We start from the raw sequence: 12,229 nt of genomic DNA, 5'->3' as shown, positions 1-12,229 counted from the left end.
CTGTGATAGCTGTCTGGCTGGTAAATTGCATAGCTGTATCATGAAAGAAACAATTTCTCCTTTTCTTCAGTTTCCCAAGTGAATGGCACTCTCTAATGAAAACTATGCAAAAGAAAAAAAAAATACTAAATGGTGTCTATTGTACTGTTTTATGTTGGTCATTACTAGCATTTAGACTTCTAATGCATAAAATATATCACATGGTTGAAATGGCAATTAAGATCTCACAAGATTTAAGAGTATGGTGATTGGTGACTCATTCTGGGATATACTGTAGTGGAAAACAAGTTTGTAATGGATGTGTTGCTCATTGTGTACTATGCCCAGTGATGTGTCCTTTAACCACTTAAACCCTCTATACCTCTGGTTCCCAAACAGTGGGTTGGGACCCATTTGTGGGTCACAGACCTTTTTTTATGGGTCCTTTTGTTTTTTGTTTCCTACATATTTTCTTTTTATTATTATTATTCAAAGTATTTTCAAAAAGCCTTCCCTCCCCTATTATTATCATTGTCATTATCATTATATTAGTAATTTCATGGAGAAATCGTAGAAATTCCATAAATTAGAACACAAATATTTAAGAAGCGCTGCCTTGTGAGCATGTAGATCTGCTATTTTCACTAGTTTGTGTCCCGGGCAAACGTCTAATCTGTCTTTTGGGTCTCGACCTGACATGTTTGGGAACCACTGCTCTATACTCTGTAAGCTAATGCTTAGTTCACCGGGGTCTGCTCTGTACTTTCTACTCCTCTACACACTACTCACAGCGCGTTGCGTTGTGAGATTGTAGATCATCTATTTTCGGTTAATGAACCCCCACCCCAGAAAAGAGATGCTAGCAAGGACATGCTGGGCCCCTGATTCAGCCTGGGAAAAAAGAGTTGGAGAGGCCCTCATTGCGCGCTGCTACTCAAAGATTTGCCATTTCAGATCATGACAAGTGACAAGCCAGTGGGCCAATTACATGAGTTAAATTTTGTCGTTGTCGGGTGGAAACCTTTTATGTCCAAAACCGTTTGTTTTGTATTTATCATTTTAAAAATGATTTAAACTAGTAGCCCCTCAAAATGGGAGGGGACCTGTGATGTTCTGCCGCACTTTTTATTTCTGTTTTATCTATTAGTTTGGTCACTAAGGTCCACAGAATGAGAGGCCTGCTCTGCCGGAAACATCGCGAAAAAAAGTTATGGCCATTTGTATATTCACTGTCCCATTGACTCCACTACACAGGAAAGGAAATATATTATAAACAAGAAAAATTCTGCTTTAAGTAGCAGGTTTTCATGATTCTGAATCCATTGCAAGCATTTGTTTTGCACAAAAAACATTCCTTGGGCTAGATAACAAACCAACAAAAGTGTCAAAAGTGATGACTCATCACTGTGATGACTGTGAAAAGTGATGACTCATCACTTTTAACACTTTTGTTGGTTAGTTTTCTTGCCCAAGGAATGTTTTTTGTGCAAAACAAATGCTTGCAATGGATTCACAATCATGGAAACTCTCCATTTTGACCCCTCACATGCTACTTAAAGCAGAATTTTTCTTTTTTATAATATATTTCCTTTCCTGTGTAGTGGAGTCAATGGGACAGTGAATATACAAATGGCCATAACCTTTTTTCGCGATGTTTCCGGCAGAGCAGGCCTCTCATTCTGTGGACCTTAATGACCAAACTAATAGATAAAACAGAAATAAAAAGTGCGGCAGAACATCACAGGTTCAACCCTATTCCTTGAGCTTTAGGGCATGTGGATCCCCGACTATAGTGAAAACAGCCCATCTACAAGCACAGATAGATCTGCTGTTTTCTCTACTTTTGTGCAACGGCCTTGTATGATGAAGCAGGGCTTTACTTTGCGAAAGAAAATTACAAATTTGAAACTTGGAGATACGAGGTTTATGCCCAACAGTGACGATTTACTTTGTTGGCCGCCTAGCCCCCAAAATGGAACGAAGGCTAACATTTTATTTGTATTTTTTTCCTAATGGCCAGCCTGGACCGGCCGGGAATGAACCGGGCGTTCGGGAGTTGTCCCGCTTTTCCCAATGGCCAGCACGTCCCTGTATGCTAGGGTTCAAGTGGTTAATCCAGTTCGGCTTCTACCAAACATAAAATATGTGTGAACCAGAAGGAGCCTCCTGCCTTAACGCCATGCCTTCTAGAATACACAAAAGGTTTACGTTTCAGATACAAGTGTCTCCATGGTGGCCCTGATGCTAGTAAGTGCCACACTGTACAGAGTAGTTTTTACCTGAATTTGTTAATCCGTTGAAAGATTCAGACTTCAAAGCCTTCAACAACTGCAGTTGAAATTTGAAAACAATACTTCCCACTGGATATTTTGTATTATGCATGAGTTAGTTGTAACATCTGGTGAGCGAAGGAATTGGATTGCTACGTTGCTTGAAACTGATTTAATGTGAAGTTTGGGGTGTGCTAAACTTTGATGATGTTGCTCACCTTTCAAGACGTCAGGCCTTGCCTCATTACATTATGCAAAGTAATCTCAGTGCTCTATGTTTATACATTATGCCAGCTGCTACTCTGGAAATACATTTTGACCGTTAAGAAAGTACTTTTTTTAAGTTGAGTTGAGTTGTCTTTACATGGGTCTGAAGACCAATTTGGATAACGCTGGTTCCCAGTATAAACCTGGGGCTTGGTTTCATGATAGTGTTCAAACAGACTGTTCTGAGTTGTTGGCCAGCACTGTGCAGCTTGAAGCTTTGGCCTAGTTTGTTAACTTGTCAAATATCCTTATTGTCATGGGGACTTGATTTGCAGTCTGTTGTTCTAGTAATGCATTTAAAGCCTACCTTTATTGTGATGGGCTTGTTATAAAGCAGATGCTCACAACTGAAGTCTTAAAGAAACGATTTCTCCTTTTCTTGAGTTTCCCAAGTGAATGGCACACTCTAATCGTTAAACTGCTGTGCAACGATTTATACATTGTTGCACAGCACAGCAGTGTTGCTTGCAAAAATAACAGATATTCAAGCTAACAACTCAATGCAACACACAAACACACGCTTGACAATATGTTGCAGTTGCCATTTTTTGCAATTACTCATTTATACTCTGTAGTGTGACAGTCTCTTTTGCCTAAAACTGATTTACAAGCTCGAACACGTCGCTTTGGTTCTTGTCAGCAAGCAATACCGCTGTGCGATTGAGTATAAAATAAGCTTAATTCTGCTGACTGATGATGCAGCTGTCATTACTAATGTTACTGTTAATCTAGGATTTCTCGTAATGGCACCATGGTCATACTGGTAAACAGCATTATGTTTGGACAAGGATTACAAGATTAACTTGAACGTTAGCCACTTAAGCCCTATGTTATACTTTGACAAATCCGGCAGGTAAATTGCATAGCTGTACCATCATGAAAGAAACATTTGTTATCCTTTTTGTTGCCTTCCGTCTCAGCAGTGAATGGTGAAATGTTGTGAGAGCTTGTAGATCTGCTATTTTGTAATGTTTTGTTTGTTTTTTAGTTTTTTGTTCTTTCTAATAAATGTTCACTTATAATGGCATGTCCAAAATAAGGATGCCATGTTCAAACTGCTTAATAGGCATTTGGATAGGTTCAGTTGCACTGTCTAATGATCAACTCAGTGGATTAACACTGTTTATGACAAATGGATCTAATTTTAAGTATGGGATAAATAAACATTATGTAAAAACAAATTTAGATAGAGTGATTAACAAATTACGTTTATATTCTTTTGAAAAATCTGTTTAATCGTGGTATAAACGGCTGTATATAACAGGGTGGAACAAAAGCAGTGGAAAGAGCATCCCAATTTGCTTTTAATTGGTTCATTATCACTTTTGGATGAGTTTATTGATTGCCCAAGACACAGCACAGCTATTTAGGAGTGAAGAATGCAAGAACGCCTTTTCTGAAGACTATTCAATTCATACCATACCTTACACTGCTGTTCAAAAAGCAGATTAGAACATTCCAAGGTGTGGCAAAACATTTTAATTAATCAAACGGTTAAAGTACCTTTGAGTACTTACTTGATTGATTTCTGTCATTTATTTCTGTTTCATTTTAATGGAGGTTTAAAATTTGATTTTGGATTAAAAAACAATATGGCTGCTGAAAATCAAAGGAAGCTGCTGTGTGAAGTGATGTTTGGTTTTAAAACTGAAATTGATCTAGTGAACTCCCACTGTTACTGTTACAACTGTTTTTGGTCAAATTTAACATGCTGCTAGAGGTTACTTAATGGAAAACCAACACTTATTAAGTACAGACTTGATTTGAAGTGGCTTGGGCACAGAAGTTCTTTTTTCACGTAAACTATCATTTAAACTTACACAATGAATAACCTCTTGAGTCTATTAAAGTTTTTTGTTCCCTCACCATATTAACATTTCAACCTTGAATAGACATTTTCTAAATACTTTCAATAATCATCACCAGCTGGCATATCAGCTTTATAATTATTATGTAACATTTGATTTACATTTTGGGATACATGGAAGTCTTAATGCCTGTTAGATTGGGAATCTCTTTTTGTTCTGTTCAGGGTATTTGTCTTTTGTTACCTGAAGTGTCTTTGTCTGAAATGCATCTTAAATAAACCTTTACCCATGCCTTTTACCCATGTTTTTTTTAATGAAACAAGATCATTGTTCTTCAAAATGTCTGTTTGATTTTGATATTGATTAAACCGTAATTTCAACACTTTGTTTATTATTTTTCTTTGAAATGCTGAGGTTCTGCTTTGTATTGCATATCGTATCGGTTAGTTGGGATCCAGTGAATGAAATGACTGCTGTGACGTGGATTAATGGGAATGATTTAGCAATCTACAGGGTATCCATCTGCTACTGAATGGATGGGATGAATTTACATTATGCAAAAAGCTTGAATAAAATGAACACTTGTACAGCAATAAAAGAGCTTATTATATTAATGTTGTTGGTGGTGTCATCTTGTGTGCTATATGCCACTCAAAGGAAGGACAAGCATAGCTTACACCCAGCTGTTTTTCTGTCGCTTGCAACAAAGTTGACCATGGCACTTATAAAGCAGTAAGATACCTACAGTATAATGCAGGGCTGCCAACATTGGACTGTCAAAATCAAGGATATTACAATTTCAGCCATTAGTGGATTTGATGATTGTAACCATTAATAACCATCCTTTACTGCATGTCTGACCACACCCCCCAAGCGGGGGGGTTACTTTACTTGCTTAAAAGTACAAAAGGAACAGGTTCTCCTGAGGGAAACTTCGGAGGGAACCAGCAACTAAATTAGATGGTTCGATTAGTCTTTCCGACCTGGGAATAGAGGTTGGACGATTTGCACGCCAGGAAATACCTCCTATATCTCAATGCTGGAGTACTTTGATATTTTCAAGGATAACATATAAAAGAACAGCTCAAAAGCATAAGACACCTGCGGTGCCTTGGAGCAATGGTGTGGTGTGCTTTATCAGTTGCCTCTGCTACAGACAATTTGCAGGTTCAAGTCCCATTCCATCAAGGTACTGGAGGACCATCAGGCAACTTGTGTCCTTCCCATTTCCTGACGGGTAATGGATAATGGTCGTGGATTAATTCTTAAAGAACTCTGTCCAGCTATCCTTTTACAGAAAGAAATTAAAATGTGCTGGAGTATTTCAATTTAACTTTACTAACTGACGGCTAACATACTGTGGTAAAAAAGAAATTGTAAAAAAAGGCTACTTCCAAATACGAAAAAGCAGACCCGCCTCGACCAGATTTGAACAAACCTATTAAAGATATTCTATTTCACAGACCTCATTACTAGTCCGCTGCGCCAGCACAGCAAGGTCATCTTGTAATGCTTTCTGAACTGGGTTTGAAGTTATTCTGCTGGAAATCAGTCTTTAAAGTAATATCTTCGGTGGGGCTTGAACCCACAACCTCTGTATCATTAGCTCAGTATCCTAACTCATTAAGCTATTTGCTGTCTGAAATAAAACAGTATTTTTTCTTATTAGACAAACAACAAACAACGTTACAAAAGAAAAAAGAAAAGAATATCTTTAATAGCATATTTGTTCTTGTTTGTTGTTGCTTGTCTAGATGTTTGAATGTTTTGGAACCGCAATAGAAACAGGACTCTACCTTTTGTGTTATTATACAGCTGAAATATTTAAAACCTCAGTGACTCACTGGTCTAAAAATCTTCCTGAAGGACAGAAGGTTATAAATTCAATTTTGGGATTTTGGGACTCACTTTTCTCTGGGTGTTTCGCCTTGATGGGACTCACTTTTCTCTGGGTGTTTCGCCTTGATGGGTCTCACTTTTCTCTGGGTGTTTCGTCTTGATGGGACTCACCTTTTTCCAGGTGTTTCGCCTTGATTGGACTCACTTTTTTTCAAGTGTTTCGCCTTGATTTTGGGACTCACTTTTTGGGGGATTTTGGGACTCACTTTTCTCCGGATGTTTCGTCTTGATGGGACTCACTTTTTTCCAGGTGTTTCGCCTTGATTTTGGGACTAACCTTTTTGGAGATTTTTGGGATTTTGGGACTCACTTTTCTCTGGGTGTTTCGCCTTGATGGGACTCACTTTTCTCCGGGTGTTTCGTCTTGATGGGGCTCACTTTTTTCCAGGTGTTTCGACTTGATTTTGGGACTCACTTTATGGGGGATTTTGGGACTCACTTTTCTACGGGTGTTTCGCCTTGATGGGACTAAATTTTTTCCAGGTTTTTCGCCTTGATTTTGGGACTCACTTTTTTGGGTCGTGGGGGTGCACTGAACTCCACAACGGGGGTCTGGGGTTCCCCCCCAAAACATCTCAACAGAAATATAATATTTCCCTGTGTTCTGTTACATTCTTTTGTTTGATACATGTTTGATACTTTTATCAGGCTTGCTTTACTAGTGTGGGTACAATTTCAGCCTTAAAATGCCAAATGGTGTACAGATTTGATGACTGAAGCAAAGTAAGACATCTTTATAAATGACTTCTCATCTTTAAGTCATTACTTAAGTGAATGTATGATCTTGCATGCATTGCCCACACGCCCCAAGCAGACCCTGCCTCGACCATGGCCAGATTCGAATGAACCTATTAAAGGTATTCTACTTCACAGACCTCATTACTAGTCCGCTGCGCCAGCACAGCGATGTCATCTCACAATGCTTTCTGAACTGGTTTTGAAGTTATTCTGCTGGAAATCAGTCTTTTTACCTTTTTTTTTTTATTCAATTAAATATTGAAAACCTCAGTGACTCACTGGTCTAAAAATCTTCCTGGAGGACAGAAGGTTATAAGTTCAATTCCTGCCTCACTTTTTGACAGGAATGCAGGAATAAATCTACATCTCTTCCCATGGGGGTCTGTGGCCAAATACAATACAAATTGTGGGCCCTTGAAATGAAAGCGTTTCAGAACACTTAGTTTTGGAGGCAGAGATAGATAGGTAAATGATCACAGGTTCAAATACAGTCTTAGTTACTTTCTTGTGAGGCCAAACGGCACTACATCTTGTCAGATAGAGGTTTGCAACCAAATTGGTATCAATCAACGGGTCTTTGTCATGAACATGTGTGAGAATCACTGTGTTATAGTTATGGACATACCACAGATCACAAAATGCTGACATAAAAATACTATTAAAATACAGTACTTGATATATGATGTAAGTGTTCACATGAAGGCAGACATTTCTTCTCCAATTTGACTATATATCTTTTATAAATGAATGTCCTACTTTATCATACAACAGTGTCACACAAAAGCATTGAAAGTAGCAGATACAGAAGCTTGAAACGTGGTGCGAAGCAAGACATTTTGAGCTTGTAGATCTTCTGCATTTGCCAATTATTAATGTATTTGTATTATTTGAATGCTTTTAAGGCTCGCTGCCTGTGTCAAATAGACTGCACTCTGTCGAGATGCCATTTTGCGCCTTTAATATTTAAATTGCTAGTAAAGCAGGCCTGATAAAAGTATCAAAAAATCCAGGGGGAGGGGACCCCCAGACCACCCGCTTGGTGGTGTGGTCACTAAGACCCCCCCCCCGGATGAAAATCTCCTGTTTTCTGACGATCTGAGATTGGCAGGTATGCCTATAATAAATATTAATGTTGTTGTATTATTATTTTGTGATTGACCTTGTATTTCAATAGTCCGCTTGTTGCAAGGCAGCGAAGAGGTTGTATAGGCGTCGTATGGACATCATATGAACGTTCGGCTGTCTGGTGGAGAGCCTGACCAAGCAGCGAAAAATGCGTGTTGTGGGGACGAGGTCGTAGGGACGTCATATGGACGTCCTGGTAGGATGGCCGTCCCCGCTGTGCGTTGGTGATACAGAGGTCTGACTTCCACGTCGTATGGACGGCGTTCGTACGCTGTCTTGTCTCTGTGCTTTTGAGTTGTTCTTTTATACTCCATTACCTTTGAAAACTAAACTTGACTAGATGAGCAAAACGTCTGTCTGAACCATCTAGTAGCTTGTTCCCTACAAACTTTCCCATAGGAGAACATGTCTGTCATCAGCTTCCAGGAAGAAGAACTACGCCTTAATGAGACCTTTTTTTAAGATTACCATGATAAAGTTTGAACAGTGTTTCTAGGTGCAAGTACATGTATGTAGCTCTAGAATCCGTCCAAATCACCAGCTAAAACACAAGGCCTCTGATCAAAAGTCTTTGGTTCTGTTATGAAGTAGCCTAAAGTAAACCTCAGAGAGAGTAGCCTAGTTTATTCGTAGGCTTGTTAAAGGTGAACACAGTAAGCTGATGCCTACTTAAACTAGGGAGAAACTAAAATGATCAATTAAACTTGGGAGAACTATTGGTAACAGTACATTAGCAACAGCAATACTGTGCTGTATAGTCATTTTAACCTGTCCTAACTAGTGAGTCTTGTTCTAAAAGTGCAGCCCAACTATAGCATGAGTTTAACATAAGTAGGAATCTAAAATAAAACCGAAACATCAGTTAACATATCCTAAGCATCTGCCATGGCCCAACAAGCAAGCACTAATTCAGTAGAAAGTGTTTTGGTCAATTATAAAAAAGTGAAGCAGAGCAAATACATGGAGAAATATGAAAAAATAAAATAAAGCTGAGAGTAACATTTCAATGCATTGCAAGATATAACACTGATGGACATAATTGGAAAGCGTTGTTGTGCTTTTGACAGAGAGCCATTATAGAAGATAACTGGTAGGAGAACATTTGGACTACTTTATCAGACAGCCAATAAAAACAAACATCAAGATATATATCTTAATTATCACTCAACTATAATACCAATAAGTAATATGATGACTATTATGATAATTCTCAATTCCATGTGAGTATAGCCACCAACACAAATCACTGTCAAACTCAATACATATGTGGCATGTAAGTCAAAATCACAAACACACACATACAGTACAAGCATGGATCCGTACTAATACATTGAAACGTAGGAGCGGTTGATATTAAGGAGAATAGTTTATGCTTATATTAAACTCGCTTATATTAAAATTGCATTTCACTCTATGCACTCTGAATTCTCGAAAACCTGACAGAGTGATGTTGAACCCCCCATGCGTTGTGTTGCGGCTGCTAATAAACCCAATAGTTAAAAGAGCCAGTAGGCTAAGCATGGGAGGTTAAAAGACTGTATGACACGCACATTAAAACACTCACATCCACAAAATCGCTCATAAGTTTTAAAATGCTTTACTTGAATTCTCAGTGGCACCAATTATTACAACTAGCCTACAGCCCCTTGGTGTGAAGCAGACAGACGCTTGTTGACGCCCATTTGTGATGTAAATCACATCACAGGACAAAGCCGCCTACAGGCCAAAATGTGGGGAAATATTTTAAACATTTGGGGATTATGAGAAGTGACACATTTGAAGGTGATAAAGTTGATGTTGGGCAAGGTACATGCGTTATTGATTTTTGTATTATGTTTTTTAGACAATTGAACAACTGCTGAACGTGGAGTTACAGATGGAAACACACACAAACACACGGGGCGATTCTAATTGGGATTATACGATAAAAATGCAATAAATCTGTGTATGAAAATAAATAATCAGTGAGCAAATTACAACAATAAAAGTATGATTTAAAGCTATGAAAAGTGCGTGTGCGGTCAACAAAAGTTTCACTCCCCCAGCTCACCCTACCTCCATGGACCAAAACCAGCCTTGAAGGTGAGCATGGGAGAGGCGTCTTTTGTAACCTATTGAGGCCACCTTCAGAGACACTCCCACAACATGAGGTGCCAATGGGTGCCTCCACCAATCAATCAATTAACCAAGTGCCCAAAATACCATTTAACCCTGTCCCTACAACCCTACATTCCGGCCCCTAATTAAGCCTGTGCATTAATTACACATTTATTAATATGTAGGAGACAGACATTAACCTTAGCACCAATACGATTCAATAATTCAAGAAAATAGAAATTCAATGCAAATTCATTCAAAAGCATAATTGTCTATCAATGGAATCTTCTTCATCCATATTCTCCTCTCTGTCTGCAAAAAAGATAAATAAAGAGAGCGATAGAGAGTGAGAAAAGTTCAAAGAGCTCACGAGCTCCAAGCGAAAAAGGATTTGTAGAGCATGGGTGCTCCAAGTGAGACTTCAAGGCCCCTCCATCTCGTGAAGCCATGGCAATCTGCATCTCCTTTCTTCTCTTTGATGCTACGGGGGTCTGCATGTCCTCGTGCAGCCTCTCACCAAACAGATCCAACTTTACAGGAAGCCTCCTGCTCCAAGCTAAAGCCAGTGACCTCTTGAACCTGAGAAACAACCCAACTGTCTTTCTCAACTGGAACAAAGAAGGGACGTGACTGACGAACGGCATGTCCAAGTAAGCCTGCTCATCTACCTGAACTGCATTCCCAGACACATCTTCTGGAGAGACGGCTCCAGAGAAATCAGGCTGTGCTGGCCACTCCAACTCAGGCTCAAAGAACGTAGTTCCTGACATCCAAGTATCAGACCTCGATACAGATTCCACTCTGGCCCCTAAGGAGGACATCTCCATTACTGCAGCTGTTAACTCCATTGGTTTCGGTCCCTTACCCATCCCAAAGGCACAGTGGGCCTGATGAAGTTCCCGCAGCCAGACTCCTGCCCACTCCTGGGCAGCGCTGGCTGGTAAGGCATCATCCCAGCCCATCTGACCTCTGTACAGGTAACGTAGAACCGGCTCTGCATTAGGCACCACAGGTGCAAGGAATCCCATGGCAGAGTTTATGGAGCTCACGGTGGATAAGTTCCCTCTCCTTGTCAGAGGTTTGTCCTTGTTGAATCTCCCTTTGAGGGTCAGCGCACGCTGTTCAGGCTTAACGCATCCAGGGACGTCAACCTTCTTCTGCTGCTCCCACAGCTGGTCAGATCTTGTGACGGATATCCGGTTGACGGTGATGTCATGACAAACACAAGCAGTTTCAGCTGTGTAGTCTCCCCTCAGGGGGCCATTCACGGTCCAACCCAACATGGTCCTTACCGCATAAGGACCGCCACCCACACTTCTCACCACCTCCCACGGCTCCAAAGCCTGGGGAACATTGGTGCCGATAAGAAGATCCACCCCTGAGTCGATCCCTGTGATCTTGAGGTGTTCAAGGTGCGGCCACCTCCGCAGATCTTCTTGCCTAGGGATGTTACCTTGGTGGACAGGCATGCACTTCTGGGTGAACAGGACAGGTAGCTCACAGAAACCATCTGTGTCCAGGCCAGCTACCTCCAGATCCAACACCATGTGACTACTGACCACCTTCTCCTGACCCATTGTCCTTAGGAGAATGTTTGATCGTCTTCCTGAGAGATTCAGCTGTTTCATGAGCCCTTCTGTACAGAATGAAGCTGAGCTCCCAGGATCAAGGACAGCGTATGTGACCAATGTTGTCTGACCTTTCTTCGACTTCACCCGAACGGGAAGTATGGCAAGTGTGCAGTCACTCTCTCCGGCCCCAGTAAGACCACTGGACTGCACCATGATTAAAGCGTTCTCATCTGCTGCTTCTCCTTGAGCTTGCACTGAATCTTCCTCGTCTCTAGAGTAGACATGCAACATGGTGGGATGTCTCATACTGCACACTTCGCACCCAAGACGCTTGTGACAGTCTCTGCTTCTGTGCCCAATGCACATACAGCCAAAGCACAACCCTTTCTCTCTCAAGAAGGACATTTTCTCAGCGTGCGTCTTCCTCTCCATTAGACGACACGTGTCCAAGGAATGCCCAGCTCCACAAAGCAAA

This window comes from Nannobrachium achirus, assembly GCF_963921795.1.
Source record: "Nannobrachium achirus genome assembly, chromosome: 15".
Classification (NCBI taxonomy): domain Eukaryota; kingdom Metazoa; phylum Chordata; class Actinopteri; order Myctophiformes; family Myctophidae; genus Nannobrachium; species Nannobrachium achirus.
Note: the sequence above shows the minus strand (reverse complement) of the source record.